Here is a 21,187-nt window from a genome sequence, read left to right as displayed (position 1 = left end):
ATCAAAGGGAAATGCGTATACCATTTGGTTGAATGTTTCTTTTGAATTTAATCACATTTGACTGTAAAACAATAAGCAGAAGTAAAATGGCATTGGAAATGGGAGCTTAACGTTTGGAGAGACTGGGCATGTCGGGCTGCATGGAAGCTTTCCAGACCCACACGCTGTGGGGCATTCCAGTGAGATGCAGAAGGTCGGGGAGTAGGTGGCAGGGGCACTAAGGTCGTGGCCGTATATCCAGCCAAAAGGCAGGGTCCCAGGCCTGATGTGACAGGAGGGGGTAGAGTTGTGAGCTTGTACTGAGGGCCATGATGTTCTGTCCTCAGATTCCCAAAGTGAACTTTTAGAGTTAAAAGAAAACTTCAGTGCATTTAGCATGATTATCTTTATGCTGTTGAATTAAAATTTTGACTTCTAGGAAAAAAAAACGTAATTTTTACATTTTCTTTTGAAGTCGCCTGCTGTGGATCTAATTAATTTTTATTCAATTACAGTTTTGCTTGTTCGAACCGTGTTTTTCTCATCTTAGGGCTGGGCATCTTGTTAGCGACTGGAATGGAGCGTTGGAAGGGAGGGTGAGACGGCCCACCGTGTTCGCCCCTTACTGGGAGCAGAGTGCGGGAGGTGAATTCAAGGGCTGTGACTGCACCCCAGGCATGAGAGGGGGGCTCCTTGCCTGGGTGCCCGCCATGTGCAGGACGTAGATCTGTGGTATCGGTGCCATGTCTTTGGTGAGTGTAGACACGTTCATATTTCTTTCTTGCATCTCGGAGGCAAGGACAACACCCCCTGAGCAGCAGCGAAGATTGTCTGCTCAGAATATCTGCTCCTCCGGAGCCCGTCAGCCGTCCGGTCATTCATTCCATAGGTGCTCACTCAGTGGCTGTTTCGTGCCTGCCCCTGTCCAGGGATGCGGAGTACGTCAGTGGGCGAAACAAAGGCTCACCCCCGTGGATGCTCGTGTTCTGGGAACAGAGGGACATCAGAAGTACATCGTGTAGCATGTCAGGAAGTGCGTGCAGGCGAGGAGAAAGCAGGGTTTCACGGTGTTGCGGGATGAGAGGGTGTTGTGTCATACTCCTAGATTTTGTGGCCTGGTATGTCTCTTTGAAGATGCTCTTTGAGCAAAGACTTGAAAGTAGGTAAGGGAGTTAGTCCTGTAGAGGACTGCAGGCAGAGGAACCCTTTAAGGCGAAGGTCCTTTGGTGTGCAGGGCATGTCCTATAAGACTGGGGGACAGTCAGGAGGCTGATGTGACTGGGGGGGGGTGAGCCAGGAGAAGTATGGTGGGAGACGGACTCTGAGAGCTCACCGGGTCCTTACCGGGAAAGGATTTGCCTTGCCCCTGCGGGTCCTGGTGGTGCTGGAGGTGTAGACCCCTGATGCGGGTGTACACAAGATCCTTGGCTGCTGTGTTGAGAATAGACTCTGGGTGGGGGCGGGGCTAAAGAGAGAGAGGCAGGGAGAACTCTGAGAAAGGTGTATAATCCAGATGGAAGGTGCTGGTGGCCATGATCAGGAAGTTGGTATCGAAGGGAGGGAGCTGTGGTTAGATTTTAGATCTATTCTGAAGGCAGGTTCCATGGGCTTTCCTGATGGAATTGGTGCAGGACTTGAGAGAAAGATAGGAGACAAGATTGACTTAGAGAGCAGTGGCCCGAGCATGATTAGAAGGGTTACAGCTGCCCTCAGCTGTGACAGGCAGGGATCAAAATGTGTGTGAAGGCTGTTTCTGGGAAGATCCAAGTTCTGGATGTGTTGCCTCTGGTGTATCCAGACATCCCAGAGGACTTAGCATGGAGGCAGGTAGATACCCAGGACTGGGGCTGAGGGAAAAAAATGTGAGCTGGGCCGGGAGCCGTGGGAAGCTGGAAATGCCTGGTGACTGCCCATACGGATTGTTTTCACGTCCCCTTCAAACTCACCTACTGGTTATGAGGGATCCTCCTTGGCTCTGCTAATCCCATGTGATCCCTGTTCAGGAGGTGCTCAGTTTAGCTCTGGAAGGTGATCTTTTCTTGGTGTTAGGTGTTAGCTCTTGGGCTTTGCAGGGCTGGGGTGCTGGTTGTATGCCCTCAGAGGGAGCTGTCAGAGTCCAAGAAAGCCTGAGATGAATGCAGATTTGGAGACTGTCTTTCTCATCCCTCACTGCGGGAGGAGGTGCGGGTACCGGGGTGTGGGGCAGCGCGGAAGCTGGAATCCGACTTGGCTGACTCCCCGTCCCGTTCTCTTTCTGCTCTGCTGAGCAGGGAGCAGCTCCTGTTTGAAGAGGCATTCAGAACATGGATAATGTGGTGCTCTTGCCTCTGCCATCCATTTATCCATCTTTTATCACCCAGGAAAAGCTGGATTGCTTTCTGGAAAGAAGACTGTTGTTGCTGTTCTGTCTTAAATAGGTGTTCCTTGAGTGTTTATCAACAGGGGCAAAGGGGCGTCTCCACGAACATGCATAGAATGCTTTTGGTCACAAAGTAAAAAGGTCAAAGTCAGGGAAGGTTAAGTTTTCATTTTCTGGTGGAGATTTCTTACTCTCCGTGCCTCTGGTAGAGGCAGGATGTAGCTCTTTCGGCTTTCTGCTTTGCTTGTAGGGCGTGTCTCCTCTTGGTGCTTATCCTGAGAGAGGGCCTAGGCTGTGCTGTCCATCCCCAGCCGAGATAAAAGGTCATGCAGGGCCCTGGTATGTGACCCTGCCTTTAGCCAGGACCTCTCTCCTCTCTCTAAAGCACCACTGGGAGGCAATATAGCACAGTCTGAACTAGATTCAGGTCCTGCTTCTTCACTTAATTAGTATGTGACCTTGAGCACATTACTGAACATCTCTGAGCCACAGTTGCCTTATTTGTAAAAGATAACATTCCTACATTGGAGATCTGTTGTGAGAAGCCAAGCGAGAAAAATGTATGTCAAGGGCCAGACACTGCACTTGGCACATAGTAAGTGTTGAATTAATGAAGCTATTATTATCACCATCGTGGCTGGCATTTCCTGCGATTCCTACCTGCGGCTCAGGCCAGTTTTGTTAGGATTAATTTAGTTTCCAAAAAAGATGTGCTAATTGGATTATTACATTTTCATGCGTTTATATTTATATATACACGCAGAGCTTTGAAATCTACACATGTATATATTTATCCATTCAAGTCTCTCTTAAAAATCTGCAAGAATTATATTTTTGAGTCATTGAACCATGATGAAATTGTTTTTCACAAAAAGATTTGCTATAAGTGATCATTATGTAGGCCATCAAGATGGAGAGTGTTGTACAAATGGAAGTTAGAAGAAACACCCAGAAAGAAGCCTGATGTTCATGCAGGGCCACTCGTAGAGTACATATTTTTATAATCTGAGGATTTAAAAACATTGGCACTTGCCTGCATTGTTTAGGGTTGGATGGCACAGACAAGGCTGCTTTGGGGTTGGGATAAATATTTTTTTGATTAGTGCTACAACTTGTAGACTTGTAATCACGAGTGACTTATCAGCAGCTTTTCAAAATCTGACATTCCACACGGAATGCCCCAGTGAAGGAAAGTCGGCGCTCTGTGAATGCTTTTACAGTCGAATTCCACACACATGAATTATGACAAGTGAGGCGACCACTCTGTGGTTTGTTGTGTCTGCTCCGGTTCCTACTTTTAAAGTTGCAGTTGCATTTGGTCATTTGAAGCTTATTTTCACAGTCTGGCCGAGCCAGCGGGGTCCCGGGGCTCCGTAGGGGACATAAACCGCCAGCCTTTCAGTTAGAAGGCTCAGTAGATAAGCATTTCAAGACTGCATTGCATCATACAGAGGGACTCAGGGGCTGATTTAACATACACTATTTGACTTAATTTAGATATTTAATGGAAAGAAAAGCCTTTTATTATCACCGAAGGAAAGAACTGCCAAACATTGTGAGGCTCGGCTGAAATATTAGAACGGATGTACGGGGTGCGAGTGTATTTCACTGCCTTACAGAATGGGGTGTTTAATAATAGTGGTTTCTTTAAATTTAGCCCATGTATCTTAGATATTTGCACTCTGTAAATTATATGCTGTGGTTCAAGAAACTCCCATTTCTGTGTGTGTTTTTTAAAAATTTGTTTTAATGAAGTATGTACTGATTTTTAAAAAATGAATTTCAACTGTGATTTATGTTTATTTCATGAGCCCAGACTGGGGAGTCTGTGCCAGGAAGGAACGCTTTCCATCCTGTCTTTTGAGATACATAAATGTGAGCAGTAGCGGGGTCTGCTGACCTGATGGGCTCCAGCTCTGGGGGGCGTTTCCCTCAGTAGGCACCAGCCTGCTATGCGGATCCGGCGTCTGGCAGGAGTAGGGTGGAAGAAGGCACCCATGGGGGTCTGGGAGGAGACTCGGCCGCACTGCTGCACCTGTATGCCTGTGTCTTCCATGGGACCTGTACCCACTCAGATTGCCAAGGCACGAGATCAGCTGAGCTCCAATTTGATGTGCACTCCTGTTTTTCCAGGACGTGGGGAGGTGTTAATGGGCTGAATTATGCTCCCCCCCCACAATTCATATGTTGACACCCTAACCCCCAGCATCTCAGATTGTGACCCTCTCTGCAGATAGGGTGTTTCTGGTGTTAATTAAAGTAAAATGAAATGATTAAGGTGTACCATAGTCCCATGGGAATGGTGTCCTCAGAAGGAAATGAGATCAGGACGCTGATACACAGAGGAAGGCCTTGACAGGTGCAAGAGAGGCCTCAGAAGAAATCAGCCCTGCTGACACCTTGATCTCGGACTTCCAGCCTCTGGAACAAAGAAAAGACAAAGGTCTGTCCTTCAAACCACCGAATCTGTGATACTTGGTGCTGGCAGCTTGAGCAGACAAATACCCAAGCAAATCAGAATCTACAGGAGGGTGTAGATTCATTTACAGAATCTACATGTGGAAAAGTGTTTTCCATATAACAATATGATATTTAAATACTGAAAACAACAGTCAGAAAACCTTCAGTGGGAAGAAAAACTGTAGGACTGACCAGATCCATGTGGTGAGTGGAGCGTGTGAGTGGGTACTGAAGCCAGAAAGCGGCGACAAGTTATTGCCTTAGGCGGGTCACGGGGCGAAGGTCTCAAGGACATTATCTCTTTCAGTTCCTACCACAGTCCTTTGAGGTAGGATTGTTATCACCAACTTTGGGGAAACTGAGGCAATAAGACATCTGTGGGATTTCATACCAGCAGGGTAGGAGCTGGGGCTCAAAGCCACAAAGTCCTGCTCCGGGCCTGTCCGCGTTGCTGCTTTGCCAGTTTTGGGAGATTGGGGCCCCAGGAGGGGTATTTGTTGGATATATTATTATTATTAATTAAAATATATCGGGGCACACTACCCTTGGACACGGTTTGGTCACGCCTCCAGAGAGAGGCGATAAAATGCATGGAGTGTGGTGAAGATGGCCATCGGAAATAATACTAACCAGGACTATTACAGGGTACTTAGTGTGTGTGAGCCCCGAACTCAGTAAGCCCTATACGTGCTGCCTGTTTCTTCTCGAAGCAGCCTGGAACAGTTTTCCCGGAGCTTCCAAGGGGCCTCACATCCGGGGGATCACACCCCAGCCCCTGAACCTCTCACCACTGCCTCCTCAACAGGCCTGGTACTTGTGCAGTGTGGCATCTGTCATAAGGAAGGAAAAGAGGTTGGCTGACGTTTGGGTTTTGAAAACAGGAAAAACTTTCTCCCTTTTTCCCTTATTACCAGATTTATGATAAATGTAAAACATTTTAAAACCAACTCAAGGGGTACCTGGGTGGCTCAGTGGGTTAAGCCTCTGCCTTTGGCTCAGCTCATGATCTCAGGGTCCTGGGATCGAGCCCCGAATTGGGCTCTCTGCTCAGCAGGAAGCCTGCTCTCCCCCCCCCCCCGCCTGCCTCTCTGCCTACTTGTGATCTCTCTCTCTCTCTGTGTTAAATAGATAAATAAAATCTTAAAAAAAAAAAAAAAGGCTGCAAAGCAAAAACAAACAAATGAAAACAGCAAAACAATAACAAAAAATATTTAAAACCAACTCAAAGCAGAAATCATTAAAACTTACCTGGAGTCTCATCCCCTATTGAGAATTACTACTAGTGCTTTCTGTCTGTTTTGTAGTCTTTTTACTTGGAAATATACTTTCTGTGACTGCATATATATTAATATTTTCCTAAGCAGCAACCTTAGTTAGAAAAGAGCAAGGACTTTGGAATGGGACTTGGGTTTAAATCACAGCATTCACTTGCTAGCTACATGACTTTGAACAAGTTATTTAATTTTTTTGTCCTTAAGGTAGGATAATAAACATATAAAACTTAGTTCGGTGGGGTTTACAGTAACCCAGTGTATGTAATGTACTCTTTTGTAGCAACTGGCACACAATAAATATACAAACCATAACTTTAAAAAGAATCCATTTTTGAAATATGTCTTTGTTACTTAGCAACGTATCCTTCAACAAACATTTGGTGCGCAGGTATGATTGGGATCACGTTTCCTTCTATGTCCTTGTCTGTTTTGACAACCCTTCTTAATGTCTGCATAGTATTTCATCAGTACGAATCCCTATGATGCTTCATTTCCACTGGACATTTATTTTCCCCAGCTTTAAGCGCCATCGGCAATGCTGTTCTGTGTTTCTTTGCAACCTTGTCACAGAATTTTCTCCAGTGATCGCTGTTGCAGTGGTATCAATTCCAAACGACTAGGGGATGGACAGGAATGGCATGGTTTTACGGCTGTTGAACCACTACCAAATCATCCCCCACGAAGGCTGTGATCACTTACCCTGAACCCAGCTGTGCACGAGAGTGCCCGTTTCTTTCTTTTTTAAAAATTTCCTGTGCTGTACTTTTCACCTCCTTGACTTCTATTTGTGAGTTTTTGATGTAATATTAGGTTGATGGACACAAAAGAAAAATGGGGCATAATTATGCTCTGTGGGTCACTGACTCAAATCTGGCATCATAAAGGATGAGCAGTGGCTCTGAGAATTGAGAGAGGAGAGACGGTTTGGGCAGCGGTGTTCAGTTCACTGTGTGGCCCAAGCGAAGGTGAGAACAGCAGCTGTTGCCATGGGCCAAGTATTGGGTGCATGCTTTCAGCCTGTGTAATTTAACCTTAACAGCAGAGCTTTGGGCTGGGGACACTTGAGGAGTCTTTTTAGCTCCATGTTATAGATGTAGAAACAGAGGCTTAGAGAAGATTTGTGATTGGTCCAAAATCACGAAGTAGCTTCCTCTGGCAGAGCTGGGAGTTGAAGGCAGGCGCTCAGACTCTGGTTCGTGTTCTTGTCCTGGGATATTCGAACCAGAGATGGACACAAGAGCCAGCATGGAAACCAAATGGGAGGTGAACATGGCGGCTGGCTGGTGTTGGGGGAACCCCACAGCGTTTCTTGCTCGTTGGAATAGAAGGCAGGGCTTTGACAGACACAGGGAAGTGGGGAGGAAGAGCCAGTGTGGAAAACGTGAATATTCAGACTGTAACTATGGGGCCGTGGAAACTGTGGCTGGAGGTCTGCCAAGAGACGTAATAACACCACTTACCCTGTTTTAAGGCTTTCATGCATTATTCCACTTAATCCTCAAACCACCCCATGACGTAGGAACTGTCACTACCCCCCAGTTTACTGCTAAGGAAACTGAGGCCCAGAGAGCCTGAATAACTCGGTGCCGGAGTGTCGCCACCAGATTCTGATGCTCAGGGCCAAAGCAGACCAGGAACTAGAACTCCGCGGAGAGTTTGCAACCTGGGATATATTTGTTGGAAGTGATTTCTCTCAGCTTTTGAACTTGGTAGCAATTATCGCCTGCAGAATTCAGCTAGCAATTAATTGTGTACTCCCCGTGACACCACTCTCATTTAAATCCCGTGTTGTTATTTAACTTCTCCTGCTGGGAAGACAGCTATGCCTGGATGTCCTTCCTCTCGGACTCCACACGTGGGTAGCACAGTTCAGCAGAGCCGGGCTCAGTAAACGTTTGAAGTTCGCTTGAGGAATCTCCTCAGTAGACTCTGGACAGGGGCCTTCCCGGGAAGGGAAGGGTTTGGGAAGGAAGGTGGCGACAGCGCTCAGGTTTGTGAGTCAGAAGGAAATTGAGAGAACAGACAGGAGACCGAGAGAGCACTAGAACGAGTCCCTTTTGCATGGGCGGTCAGAGGCCCAGAGGGGTGCCTCCATGGCCCAACTCAGCCCCTCTCTGTTCTCGGTGGGGGCACCTCATGCAGCTTCCAGGCCTCACTTGGTCCATGCTGTCTTCCTTCCTGGGATCTGCCTGACTGCCGGCAGGAAGCCGAGGGCCTTAATGTGTAGGTACTCCCAGTAGGATTCTCATCCTTGTGTTCCGTTTGGGCTTTATCTTGGGAGCTATTTCAGATGTGCTCACGTTTTCCATTTGAGCTGTTGGAAGAGTGGTCCTCTAGGCTTGGGTACCAGTAGCGGGGAGATGTGGCTTTGAGAGACACACGGCTCTATCACTTACTAACTGTGGCTTTGGGGAAAGGATGCAGCTTCTTTGAGCCTCGGTGTCCTCCTCTGTAAGATGGTAGCACTTACGGGTGACGCTTTTGGAAGGCTTGTGAGAGATTGGGCACAAATGCTCAGTACCAAGGGCTGGGCGCACAGCCAGGGCTCCACACACGCTGACTGGTCTTAGAACTGGATGCCCTCAGGAGAATATCCAAAGGCCTCCCAGTCTGTTGAGCCACTGGGGTGAAAGGCCAGTGTGTTCCTTCTTTTCTTGTATTTACAACAGACATTTCACCACTTTGACGCTCAGACACTTTTCCTTGATGATTTGGTCCTAGTCATCAGCTCTTCTGCTCTCTTGAGGCTTTTCCAAACCACGTCATTCCATGCCCTGGAATGTGCACTTCTCTCTTGAAAGGAAATGTGGCCATTGGATGTTGGACGGCTCTGAGTCTGGTTGTTTTCTTCTTATATACTCACCATCCCAATCAGTTATGTGCGCGCGTGCATGCGTACTTGTGTGTGTGTGTGTGTGTTTGAAACTGTGAGAATTGTCTGGAAGTTCTTCAGTCATTTCATTAGTCATTTAACTTTTTTGGTTTTTAAGATTGAAGACAAATTTCTTGGAGGCAGTGGGTCAGATGGACGTGGCTGGTGGGGTAACCAGATCCCCGCTGAGTCAGCCGTCTGTTCAGACAACTAAAAGCTGAAGTATGCTTGCTGACGAGTCCCTGGCCAACGTCACATTACCTCAGCATTTCATTTCTGCTCCTGAGTTGTGGGAACTTGGATGCCTTTGTGGGTTGTTCAAAAGCACTCCCAAGTATTGAATGGATTTGAGTTTTGAAGCCTGAAGTTGTCGGTTATCTCCTGATGTGGTGTTTTTCGATCTGAGGCCAGGGCATAAAATTGTGACATAGTATTGCTCAAAAAGTAGGATTCACTGCCATTAATTTACAGGAAGGGGAAACCTAGGCTCTGAGACACTCACCGACTTGCAAAAGGTCTCCAACAGTTGGTGGCCAAGCTGGGACACAGTTTGATCTTCCTACTAATTCATCATGCAGAAGCCACCCTCCTGGGCCTTGTCCTTCTGCTAAAACTATCTGAGAAGCTGTTGATTTTGGTTCCCTGACCTGGATTGGAAAGAAGATCTGAATGTCAGGGATGGTCGTTGCCTCACAACGCCCTCCTGGCATTCTCCTCCTGAGACCCTATCTGACATATCCCTGAAACGTGTTATAACCTTGGAAGTCTGTTCAGTGTGCATGTTCTCTGTTTCTCTGTGTTGCGTGGGTCATCCATCTTGGGTGGATGAGGTGCTGTATGGGGTCGCTCTGTGTTCTAACGTCATCCTCTCCCTACAGCACCATACATGATGAAATAATCATGCTTATTGAATGAGGATGTTTATCTTATTATGGTACCACAACCTTGATGGTTTTGCCTTTGTTTTTTAACTTCTTTAACTTGGGCATGAGTTTAGAAGATGATTTGAGAGTATGTGGGGATATAATTTGTTTCAACAAAGAATTTGGCCTCTTTGTTTTTATTCCTTTAAGTAATTTGTAATTAACCTCAAAGGCCTGTGGTAAGATGGCTTTTGTTTCTAGTTGGAATATGGGGACGCAGAATTCTCCAGAAGAGAGAGTTGGCTCGACTGCTGTGGAACTTGATGTTTCATCCCACAGAGTGACTCTTGTAAACAGCACTTCAAAATCCTTCTTCAAGACCATTGGGTCTCTCAAAAAATATTTTCTTTTTTCCCTCCCTTAACTCTCATTATTTTTTTCTCTTTTCCAATAACGGAGGACTTTTCCTCTTTATATTTGAAGCTGCTACCTTTTTCTTAATTTTGCAGCCGGCAAAAGTCATCCCAGAGAACAAGTCTCAGAAGAATTGCACTTGATCCTGTGACCTAGTTGGTTTCTTCATTCTTTGAAAAGCTATTTTATCCCCCCCACCCCTGCCATATCAATTGTGTATGCTGATTATTTAACCTTAACTTTTCACAGGAAATACAGATCCTTTAGCAAGACAAGCTCTGGTGTCCTCACAGGTGGCTTCCTATGGAAGGCTTGAGTTTGCTGCTTCCTCCTTACACGGGGACCTGCTATTGTAGTGTTTTCTCATTAGGAACATCATCCCTATGAATGTGATTTTCATTCTCATCCAGTGGAGAGGCTTTGCTTACCCACAGTGCATCTCAAGCTTTTGAACAGATCCATGGGGCTCGTGTCGCTAGTGAAGGTGAAATAATATAATTTGTTTATCACCTTGAGTTGTTTACCATGGATTGTCAAAAATATGTTTTGAATTTAAAAGTGTGAAAAACAAGTGTGCTAGCTATCAAAAAAGCTCTCCCCTCAAAGTAAACATATTTATAGAGCAAGACTCAAAACAAAATACTTGATCGTGATAAGCCCAGCCAATGAAAAGAAAGTAAACATGTTTACCACAAAAGCCTTATAAAGAGCCCAGATGGCACCCAGCTCTCTGTTCTCTTGACTGTTCTTCCAGGGAGCTACTGAGGCTCCCCTGGGCCTCAGAGACAGAGGTGCCATTTGCCTTACCAGCAGAAGGCCCACCTCGTACAAGCCCCGCCCACTTAGCTTAGCCTGACTTGCCAGTGGGATTGGAACATTAGTCTTCTGAGCCATTGAGTGGAAGGTGTTGGTGAAATTGAACTTGGAGTTTCCATGGTTCTTAAGTAGATACTTGTCACAGGTTGGGTGCCAAGTAGGCTTATGGGGACTCTTCCTGGCTCCCTGAAAGGGCCCCAGATAAAGACCACATGTCCAAACCTTCCGTCCCAGACACTGTAGTGTGGGTATTGAGGATATAAAACATCAGTCATTCCCAGCCCCTGCCTCACCCCACTTATTCTGGTGAAGGAACCAAATAGCTTGAATAAGAAGTTGGTAGAAAAGATAAGGGTATCCTGGGTGATGCAGGGCAGTTTGGGGTACTGAGTTTTATGGCATGAACCTTAGATGGTATAAAAGAGAGGGGCCCTAGAAAGGGAAAGTTGGGTCGTGAGGAGTTTTAGACTTGAGGTGGCAGTGGCTTGCCTCAGTACAGTCCAGGAGCAAGTTCAGAAGAAATGACCCAGTGAGAGGTGGCCCAGTGGGAAATTGTTCCTCAATTTCATCACTGAAGGTCTTAGAGGTGGAGCAGTTTCTAAAGGATGTTGAGATCCAAGTTTTTGGCCATGCGCTCAAGTATAGAGGAAGTTGTAGTGGTTCATTAGCACTTAATGAGCCCTTACTGAATATGGGCAAATATTATGCCAATTTTCAGGTATAACTTGCCCAGAGTTGTAGCTGGTAAGTGGCATAGCTAGGATGGGACATACATGGTCTGTTCCACAACCTGTGTTTTAAGCTGTGGCACTGTACAGTTTCTCAAAGGCTTTGGACGCTTTAAGATAACCAGATGTATAGTCACTCATTGAAAAGTTGTTTTTTTGTTTTTTGTTTTTTTTCTTTTGAGTGACTTGTTTGTATCAGGCCTTATGTAAACATTAGCCAGGCTGTTGGAAGGACTATCTTCATGACTATTGAGGTTGATAGAAGTGGCCAAATTGGAAGGATCTAGACAGAAATTTGGAACCAGAAACTAAAATATCTGAAAAGGTGTGGAAGAGTGTCCTTGACACTTAGAATTAAAGACCATATGGCTGGGCTGGGAAAAATGGTTCCCTCTCATGTCGTCATGAGAAGAAGGGTTTTGGGGCGGCTGGGTGGCTCTGTCGGTTACGCATCCAACTCTTGGTTTCAGCTCAGGTCATGATCTCAGGGTTGTGAGATCCAGCCCCACATTGAGCTCTGTGCTAGGCATGGAGCCTGCTTAAGATTCTCTCTCTCTGTCTCCTTCTGTACCGCCTTCCCCCTGCCTTAGTGGCATGTGTGCTTTCCTACGCTTGCGCTGACTTTAATTAAAAAAAAAAAGGTTTTTGAAGGGTGAAGGGATCAAGAGTGGAGAGGGATGATGGTTTTTTTTTCTTTCAGGCAGATGTTGGGCAAGGTGAGCTATTAGCAGAGCAGTACCTTGGTTGTAAGAAAGGGACTTGGTTGCCTGAAGTCCTGAGATGTTGAGAAGAGGGCTTTGGGAAAAGTTAAGAAGAGTATCTTTAAGGAAAAAGGAAAGTTTCTGGATTTCTGATGATGTTGGTAAAGGAGGGCAGTGGGAAGAAGTGAGCATTGGAGCCAAAGTGAAGGATGAGTGGAGTTCCTCCTGTACAGAAAGGGGATTCTGGGGTTGCAGAAGGTAGCAGGATACTTAAAGTGCCCCTTTCCCTTGTAGAGGGGGTTCCAGAAGTCACTCATCCCCATGGCAGTGTTCAGACGTAAGCTAGGCTGCTTATTGAGGAGACATGGCAAGGGGACAGATAGAAGCCACAGGAAGACAACCCTCCAGGTTTTAAATGGATTGTTAAGATTTTTAGTGAAGAAAGAACAATAAACAAACACAGAAAGTTTCTGGCTGAGCCTCAGTGAACTGGAAAAGTGATTACATGGAAACCATATTCCCCATGTGTTCTAATTAATCTAGTGGGTTTACTTAAAAGCTTGTTTTTGAGCATAGATACCAACAAGTCCTCTGATGTGTTGAAAGAGATCTTGCTAGTGAAAGTTAAGCAAGAGTACAATGGTTAGTGCTAGAGAATTTAATTGAAGTGAAATCAGGTGGGCTTGCTGAAGCCAAGAATGTTGGCGTAGTTGGCCCATTTGGTTAAACTGGGTCCATTTTTACTAGAACCTTAGAACTTAACTCTTCTGACAGAAGCTTCTTTAGGGTACATTTGAGGTGATTATTGTTTTAAAAACAGAAGTTTTTTTTTTTTTTTTTTTTTTTTTTTAAGATTTTATTTATTTGACAGAGATCACAAGTAGGCAGAGAGGCAGGCAGAGAGAGAGGGGGAAGCAGGCTCCCTGCTGAGCAGAGAGCTCAACGTGGGACTAGATCCCAGGACCCTGGGATCATGACCTGAGCCGAAGGCAGAGGCTTTAACCCACTGAGCCATGCAGGTGCCCCAAACAGAAGTATTATTTGTTCTTCTTTTCTGAGCCTTATTAATTGAGGAAGATTGGCATTTTATTTGTGAGCTGACCGCACACACCTCTTTTATTTTTTATTTTTTTTACTTTTTAATTTCTTTTTTTTTGCAGCCAATGTGCTTTTTGAACCAGGTTCAGCATTGTCAGAAAGTCACTCCTGGGAGCTGATGATGGAGTCTGCTCCACCCCCTTCTGTTCCATTTCTATTCTGGTGCCATTTGCAACAAAAGAAACTAAGTTAAGAAATTAGAGAAGGGCTGAAGCTCTCAGAAATGCTCTCCTTCCCATCAGGTTGTGTAACTGATGAGACAAAGTGGGCCCGCACTTCCTTTAGCACATGGGACCTGAAGGAACATCCGTGGGAACTGACCAAGTTGGTTGGCCTTGGCCTTGGGGCTCCGGGTCTGCTGACCAATCAGATATAACTGCCTAGAAAAGTAAACACATACATTTATGGATGTCTACATTCATATGTACATTTGTGTGTGTGTGTGTGTGTGTGTGTGCATTCACAGGTATGTCCATTTGTGTGTGTACGTGTGTCTAGGTACATAGAGACATGCGTGTTTACATTATGTGGCTATATGAAATTCTAGGTTTAGCAGTCTAAAACCAAGGTGGGGGGATCCAGTATTGAATTTGAGCTTTGTGTCGGGGTCCCCTTGGGAAAAAGGGGGCTTTTCCCTCTTCTGGTCTTGGAAGGCCTAGAGAAGTGCAGGTAGCGGTTACTGGAATGTGGAGACTGCATCTTTATGGAGAGGGCTCCCTGGCAGGAGCTGTGACCTTTCATAGAGGGACTTTGTCAACCTGCATTGCCGGGAAGGAAGCCCTGCTGGAAATGCCCCATCTTCTCCATCCTCCGAAGAGGAGACCTCCGTTGGTTGGGAAGCCAGAAGGCAAGGGTGCCTGTTGATATCGTCCACACGGGGCAGCCTTCCAGGGCACAGAGCAGGGTCAGGTTGGGGATGTTGTGCAAAGGATCTGAAGAGGCATGAGGAAAGCGATGCACTGGATTTTGTTCTTTGAACTTCTTTTGGGTTGACATTGCCATATTCACTCAGATAACCCATGGGAGAGGTCAGGGTGGCAGAGCGGTTCCCAGGTCTTGAGGCTGGCCAGGAGGCATCTGACTCTCCAAGAGGGGTACTGAAAGTGTGGTGCCGACCCCAATAGCACCAGCTTCACTTGGGAGCTTTCTAGAAATTCTCAGGCCCTACCCTGGGCTTCCTGAATTAGGCACACTGGTGGAAGGCCCAAGCCACCTGTGTTTTATTAGCCCTCCTGGGGATGTGAGTGCTTGTTCAAGATGGAGAACCACTGCGGGATGTCCGGCCATGTTGGATGGTCAGCAGATGATGACTGTTTGCCGAGATGGCCTCTGGGAGCTTGCTTGGAAATGCCAGGCGGGAGTTTGTGGTGTGTATCAACCCACTGTTTTTGTACTCCCCGGACTTGCAGTCCCTCCTTTTTTAGGAGGTTTCTTAGGATGCCAGAGAAATGGAATAATGTATTACAGTTAGGCCACGGGTGCTAATAGCTAATGCGCCTTTAATTTTCAAGTTGTCCTCAGCCATACAAGGAAGTACCAGGCGAGGCCCTAGACTTTTGGAGGTTGTTTTTGAAAAGCAGATGCAAATGCAGCCTGGGAGCTTGTTGTTTTCCCGGTGCCTGGCAGTGTTTGGTAAACAACTTGATTGCTAGGTCTTGGCCTCAGGGAACCACAGCTGCTCTCCCCAGCTCCCTGCAGACTTTTGTACCGAGCAAGGATTGCTTCAGGGAAAAATAAACAGGGGAGAACAAAACAAGTAAACACCAGGGTTGTTTTGTGGCTGTCTCTACCTGTTTTTCGTGGAGCTGTTTTGCAACCACAGGCCCTGGGCTTTGGTTCCTCTACTTAAAACAAACAAACAAACAAACAAAAAACCAGGCAGGATCCCATGGTGTGCCTGGCCTCTTTCAGCATGGTTAGACTGTGGTGTGGTCCTGGGACCTGGGGAGTCTGGGTCGCAGCCACTGCAAGAATATATGCATTTTAAAATATGTAAATGGGAAGGGAGCAAGCTTCATTCTTTCTAATGACCCCCAAGATGGTAATCTGGTTTTTCGAATCTCTAGGAAAACAGATTGAATATGGCACAATTAATATTTCAGCACTTCTAGGCTTTTCTCTAAAATAATGTAATGGGCTTTTAATTTATTGCGGCTCCCGATTAGTAGGGTTGAGGCAGGGCTGCTGCTGACCCCGGAGCCAGGGTGCTCTTCTGGGGCACCAGCGAAGGGGAAGACAGCAAAGTCCTGTGACCTCCTGGAGCTGATACCCGGAATTCTTGGCCCTGAGGCGGTAGAGAGTGTGACAAGGACCCAGACTCATCCTGATTACCTGGGGGGCATCTGGCCAAAATGCAGATTCCTGGGCCCTGACTCTTTGGACTGGGCGTGGGGGGCAGGAATATGCATTTCAAGCCCGTGCCCCTGGGTGGCACACTCAGGTTTGCAGAGCAAGGCCTTGGTGGTGGGGAGTGCCGCCGTGTAAATAAGGACCTGGGCTAGGGGACATGTGATGTACTGCCAGACGTTTAAGTTTATTTTTATGTAAGAAATGTTATTTTTGTTTTTGAGACACGCTCATCATTTTGATGCATTTATTTTTCATTGACTCATGGGTTTGTTATTTTGGCTCCCCCTTTCTTCTTAAGTCAGAGAAATCATTTTCTTTTGGCCTGAAATACATCTTTCTGAAGGTCCCTGTAGAGAGGTGATGAACTTCTGTTTGTCTGAAAAGATCTTTATTTCATCCTCATTTTTGAAAGGTATCTTTTTTTTTCTGGGTATACAATTCTAGGTAGATTGTTTTTGCCTCTGGGTGGTTTTCTGGGTAATTTATTTGGATATCTGTCTTCTCTTCTGTTTTTCTTTTTTTTTTTTTTAATTTTTAGATTTTTTAAAACTTCAGTGGCTATATTTTTTAGTTTTTGAAGTTTGGTTATAGTTACAGAGCTTGTATCATATATATATCTGATATATATATATGATATATGTGTATATATATATGTATGTATTGTATGTAGTATGTATATAGAATGTACTTAATAGGCTATATATTCTAACTACATATAAAAACTACAGTATATCTTGTTTACATAATATTTTGGTTAGATCTACAGAGCTCGTATTTTATAGTATTTAAAGGTATATACATATATGTATTACGTAAATGTATGAATTCTAGTGTATGTGTATTTTTATGGTATATGTATTTTATAGATATGTACTGCAGATACATATAAGAATTATAGTATGTATTATTTATATAGTAGTTTGGTTAGAGTTGTAGAGCTTGATGGAGATAGAATTCAGTTCTGGGTCTCTTGGACCCTTAAAACATATACCAAAAAACCCCAAAATTGTTCCACAAACTGTAATGGTAGTTGTTTTTTTGTTTTTGTTTTTATTTTTAGTTTTTTACTTATTTTATTTTTATTATTTTTTAAAAGATTTTATTTATTTATTTGACAGAGAGATCACAAGTAGGCAGAGAGGCAGGCAGAGAGAGAGGAAGGGAAGCAGGCTTCCTGCTGAGCAGAGAGCCCAATTCGGGGCTCGATCCCAGGACCCTGAGATCATGACCTGAGCTAAAGGCAGAGGCTTAACGCACTGAGCCACCAGTTTTTAGTATTTTTAGTATTCTTTTCTTTTTTTTTTTTTAAGTGGACTTCACACCTAGCATGGGGCCCAAACTCACAATCTGTGAGAGAAGGACCTGAGCCGAGATCAAGAGTTGGATGCCTAACCGACTGAGCCACTCAAGGGCCCCATGGTTTTTTATTTTCACCTGTGCCTGGTAACCTCCATGTTTTAGGATATCAAGCAAGACGGCACTAATGAGTATACCCTTAGAGCACTGTTTGCCCAGCCTGTGTCTTCGATGGGAACCTGTAGCTTCTTCAAGCATAAATGAAAAGAAAAGCTCCACGAACTCTCCCATTAGCCCTCCCTCCTCTCTGCTGTTTCTTGGGGTGACTTGCCTTCTCCTCCCCACCTCCAAGCCTCTGAATTTGACATTCTGGTTTTGTGAAATGCCTTTTCCACCGCATCTTCCAGATCCTTCTAAAACTTGCTCAAGATAATTCCTCTGGAATGCCCTTACTTGTCTAGATACCTATTCTGTTTTTCTGTGTTCAGCTGTACAGCTTCTCAGCGCTTCAGAATCCCTCTAGACTCACAGGCATGGCGTGACTTCAGTAGTCATTTGGCACAGGACGTGTAGGTTTGTTCTTTCTTTCCTTTCTCTGTCTCTTTCCTTTCCCCTTCCCTTCCTTTCTCTTTCCTTTCCTTCTTTCCCCCTCCCTTTTCCTTTCCTTTCCTTTTGCATGGGTGCTGTTAGAAGATTAGCTGCCATCTTTGAAAAATGATGAAATTTCACAAAACAGTTGAAAGACCCCTCCCCCAGAAAGCCCCCTCCCCTAGAAGATAGATAGGATAACTAACCGCTTGTTTGCTTTTCTGTGAACCGCTGGCTTTTAGGTGTAGATTAGGTTATTAATTGCGTGATTAATCGCTCTCTTGCCCTTCTGTAACTGCTTGGCTTATAGAAATAATGGAGACGCCATGATGGCGTTCCTCCCTTCCCCCTTCTTGTTCCCCTCTCCCGCCTCTCCCTTCGCGCGCGCAGGCCCTCATAACCAATCAGCTTGTTCCCCCTTCCCGCCGCTCTCTTCCCGCGTGCGGGTCCTCGCTGCCGAGCACCCGCCGGTACCTGCGCAACAATAAACCTCTTGCTGATTGCATCCAGTGGCAGTGTTGGATTCTTGGGTAAGGGGATCCGCGGGTCTTTCACAGTCACCTAGATCACTGCCTTCCTTCATACAGTTGAAAGCTCGTGAAGCCTGGACTTCTGTTCTGCTCTGGCAACACTTGGCTTGTGGCGGGCGCTGGCTGCCCTCTTTAAGATGAAAACTTTTTCCAATTTGCGTCCTTGTGCCTTGCCCCCTCGCTGTTCCTTACCCCCTGGCCTGTTTTGTTCCCTTGCATTGTCTGCCTGGTCTTTGCGGTGTGTGTGTGGGGGGTGGTCCTCAGCTTTCCCTGTGTGAAGCAGGAAGCTCAGGGTCAGGGAGGCTGAGTATTTTCTACAAGAACCTCCAGCGAGCTTGAGTCAGAAGGGTGTCGAGCACAAGGTAGGCACTCACAATGTTTCTCTTACTGTATTGGCTGGAAAAATAGAGAGTGCTCAGGAGCGCCCACTTTGTGGAGTCCAAGCTGTGCTACTGTGTGATCTTGGCCAAGTTACTAAGACTCTGCCTGCGTTTTCTTATCTGCTTATTAAGCTTATCACATTGTCTACCAGGAACTTTGTTCTAAGAATAGAAATAAATGAAAGAACTGTTGTAAAATACTTAAAACCATATCCAGCACATAGTGGGTTTTCAGTCCCTAGCAATTACATTTTTGTAGGCTGCTGAAGAATGAATTCCTTTCGATTGTTGATTCATTTGTTGATCTGGTGGATCTGTCTGGAGTGCCTGCCATGAGCCAGGCATTTTTCTCAAGTTTTGGAGTAGAGTGAGAGAATAAAACAGAGAAGTCCCCTTATCTTGTGGGGCTTAGATTCAAGTGGAGAAGACCAGTGAATAAATGAGAAAAAAGTTTATAGATTACGACCAAAGCTCTGGAGAAAGCAAATAGGATGATTTCACTGAGAGTAACCAGGGATCTAGCCTAAGTAGGTAGGCAGGACAGCCTTCTTGAAGTGGCCTTTGTCCCTAAGACCCAGTGAAGAGTCATTTGTGTAAGGAGTGAGCTCAGGGCATTTCAGGTAGTGGGAGAAGCTAGTGCTCCAGCCCTGGGACAGAAGAACACAGTTTGCTTGAAATGGAAGGGAGACCCCTGTAACTTGTAGTTGGGGATTGGGTTGGTGGCTGGAAGTGGCAGAGAAGTAGAAAGTGACCAATTTTCAGGGCCTTGTAGGCCACAGAGAGAAGTTTGGTTTTTATCCTAAAGATGGTAAACAGTCTCAGCCCGTTTCTTTTTTGCTGGGTGACTCCAAGTTATGCTTGTACACACAAATGTTTGAGAAACAGGTGCAATGTATTTGGGCAGACAGCCACAGTAGTTGGAGCTGTCCTTTGTGGAGAGAAATGGAAGCCTTCCGTGGGCACCCAAGGGGTGCTGTTAGCCACCGAGGGGGGCAGTTCACCAGGGTCAGGCGCTGGTGCCAGGGTGAGAATTCTTCTGTGCATGAGCAAAGCCTTCTGCCTGTAGCACATCTTCAGCGTTGATGGCAGATCGACGTAAAAATGGTACGTGATAAAAATCTTTTTGATCAGGAATTTTAAAAGGAGTAGCAAATAGTTTAGCTTATTTGGAATACGTATTCTTTGTCGAAAACCCTGAACAAAGCTAAGTGGTGAAAGGGACTTGGGGAACATCAGTTACTGCCCTGACCTTGTCTATGAAGTGGCTGGAATCCTGAGATATTCAATAGCTTTCCTGGGTCCACACAGCTGGTGATGAGATGAGGTCCAGCATAAAGGCTATTCCACTGGGACCACCTGCCCATGACATGGTATGTTGCCTCTTGGAGGAAATATGTCCCTGAGTCATGCTCCTTAAGTAACTCATAGACATTTTTAGAACTATTTTGGAGGAGAAATGAGGTTCATGATTGCTTAAAAATTATTTTAAGATAGTATTGTTTAAATTTTCATATATTTTCATCCTCTGGAAAAGATACTTACTAGGAAATGGTATACTTATCCACGTAATATTTGAGTTAAAAACACCTTCTTGTGACCTGAGCACTCTATAATGGGACCTGGTATTTTTTTTAAAGCTAAAGTAAGTAAAAGGGGCGCCTGGGTGGGGCAGTGGGTTAAAGCCTCTGCCTTCAGCTCAGGTCATGATCCCAGGATCCTGGGATGGAGCCCTGCATCCATCTGGCTCTCTGCTCAGCAGGGAGCCTGCTTCCTCCTCCCTCTCTGCCTGCCTCTCTGCCTACTTGTGATCTCTATCTGTCCAATAAATAAATAAAATCTTAAAAAAAAAAACCAGTAAGTAAAATACTTTGCACAAGATCTGCAGTAAACAACAATCTTTCGGTGTATGTGTTGAAGTCATTGGTAAATGCATCTTTCAAAACAGTATTTCCGGTTCATATTTGACAGCATCACATTTGATATATTGATATACCCTCATTTTAAAGGTGCTTTCCCCTACCTCTAGATTCTATGTCTGCTTTGCTGTTTTCAAGTTTAAGGAAGTGGTGGTTTTAGAAGCTACATCTTAGTTATGTGTAAAAAATATTTTTGTATTGCAGTGTCCCAGGACCTTTTGCTGACAATTCCAGTTTCCAAAAAAAAAAAAAAAAAAAAAAATACCATTTGGGCAATGGTGAGGGCTTCGATCCCTTCTCTGATTTGCTGTCAACCATGAACGGGTGGATGTGATGCTTGCTGGCCAAAAGGGTAAGTGCATGTTTATGAGTATTTGTCTGAAAATTCACAAGACAGAAACGTGGCCGCAGGGGTAACACAGTGCAGGAAACCGATAGAAGTCCTAAGTTCATCAGAACAATGGCACACTGAGGGTGTGAGATTCTCATCTTAAAAGAAGAAAGCAGCTCCGCTGTTGTTGTCTGCTGTAACCTTCTCAGATAACTCCTGGAATGATCTGAGGA

The 21,187-nt window shown here is 45.4% G+C and overlaps 1 protein-coding gene across 1 annotated transcript in view; it reads left to right on the top strand.

Annotated features, from left to right (window-relative positions):
- Positions 1-20,948, top strand: part of EIF4E3 (eukaryotic translation initiation factor 4E family member 3) — a 220,395-nt gene extending 199,447 nt beyond the window's left edge. The window contains exon 9 of the transcript XR_009350758.1: positions 20,828-20,948. The gene's annotated coding sequence lies outside the window, so the exon portion shown is untranslated. The remainder of the gene's footprint in view (positions 1-20,827) is intronic.
- Positions 20,949-21,187: the final 239 nt, after the last annotated feature.

The sequence above is a fragment of the Mustela lutreola genome, chromosome 2 (assembly GCF_030435805.1).
Source record: "Mustela lutreola isolate mMusLut2 chromosome 2, mMusLut2.pri, whole genome shotgun sequence".
In the NCBI taxonomy this organism is placed as follows: domain Eukaryota; kingdom Metazoa; phylum Chordata; class Mammalia; order Carnivora; family Mustelidae; genus Mustela; species Mustela lutreola.
Note: the sequence above shows the minus strand (reverse complement) of the source record. Positions and strands in the feature narration are given on the sequence as shown.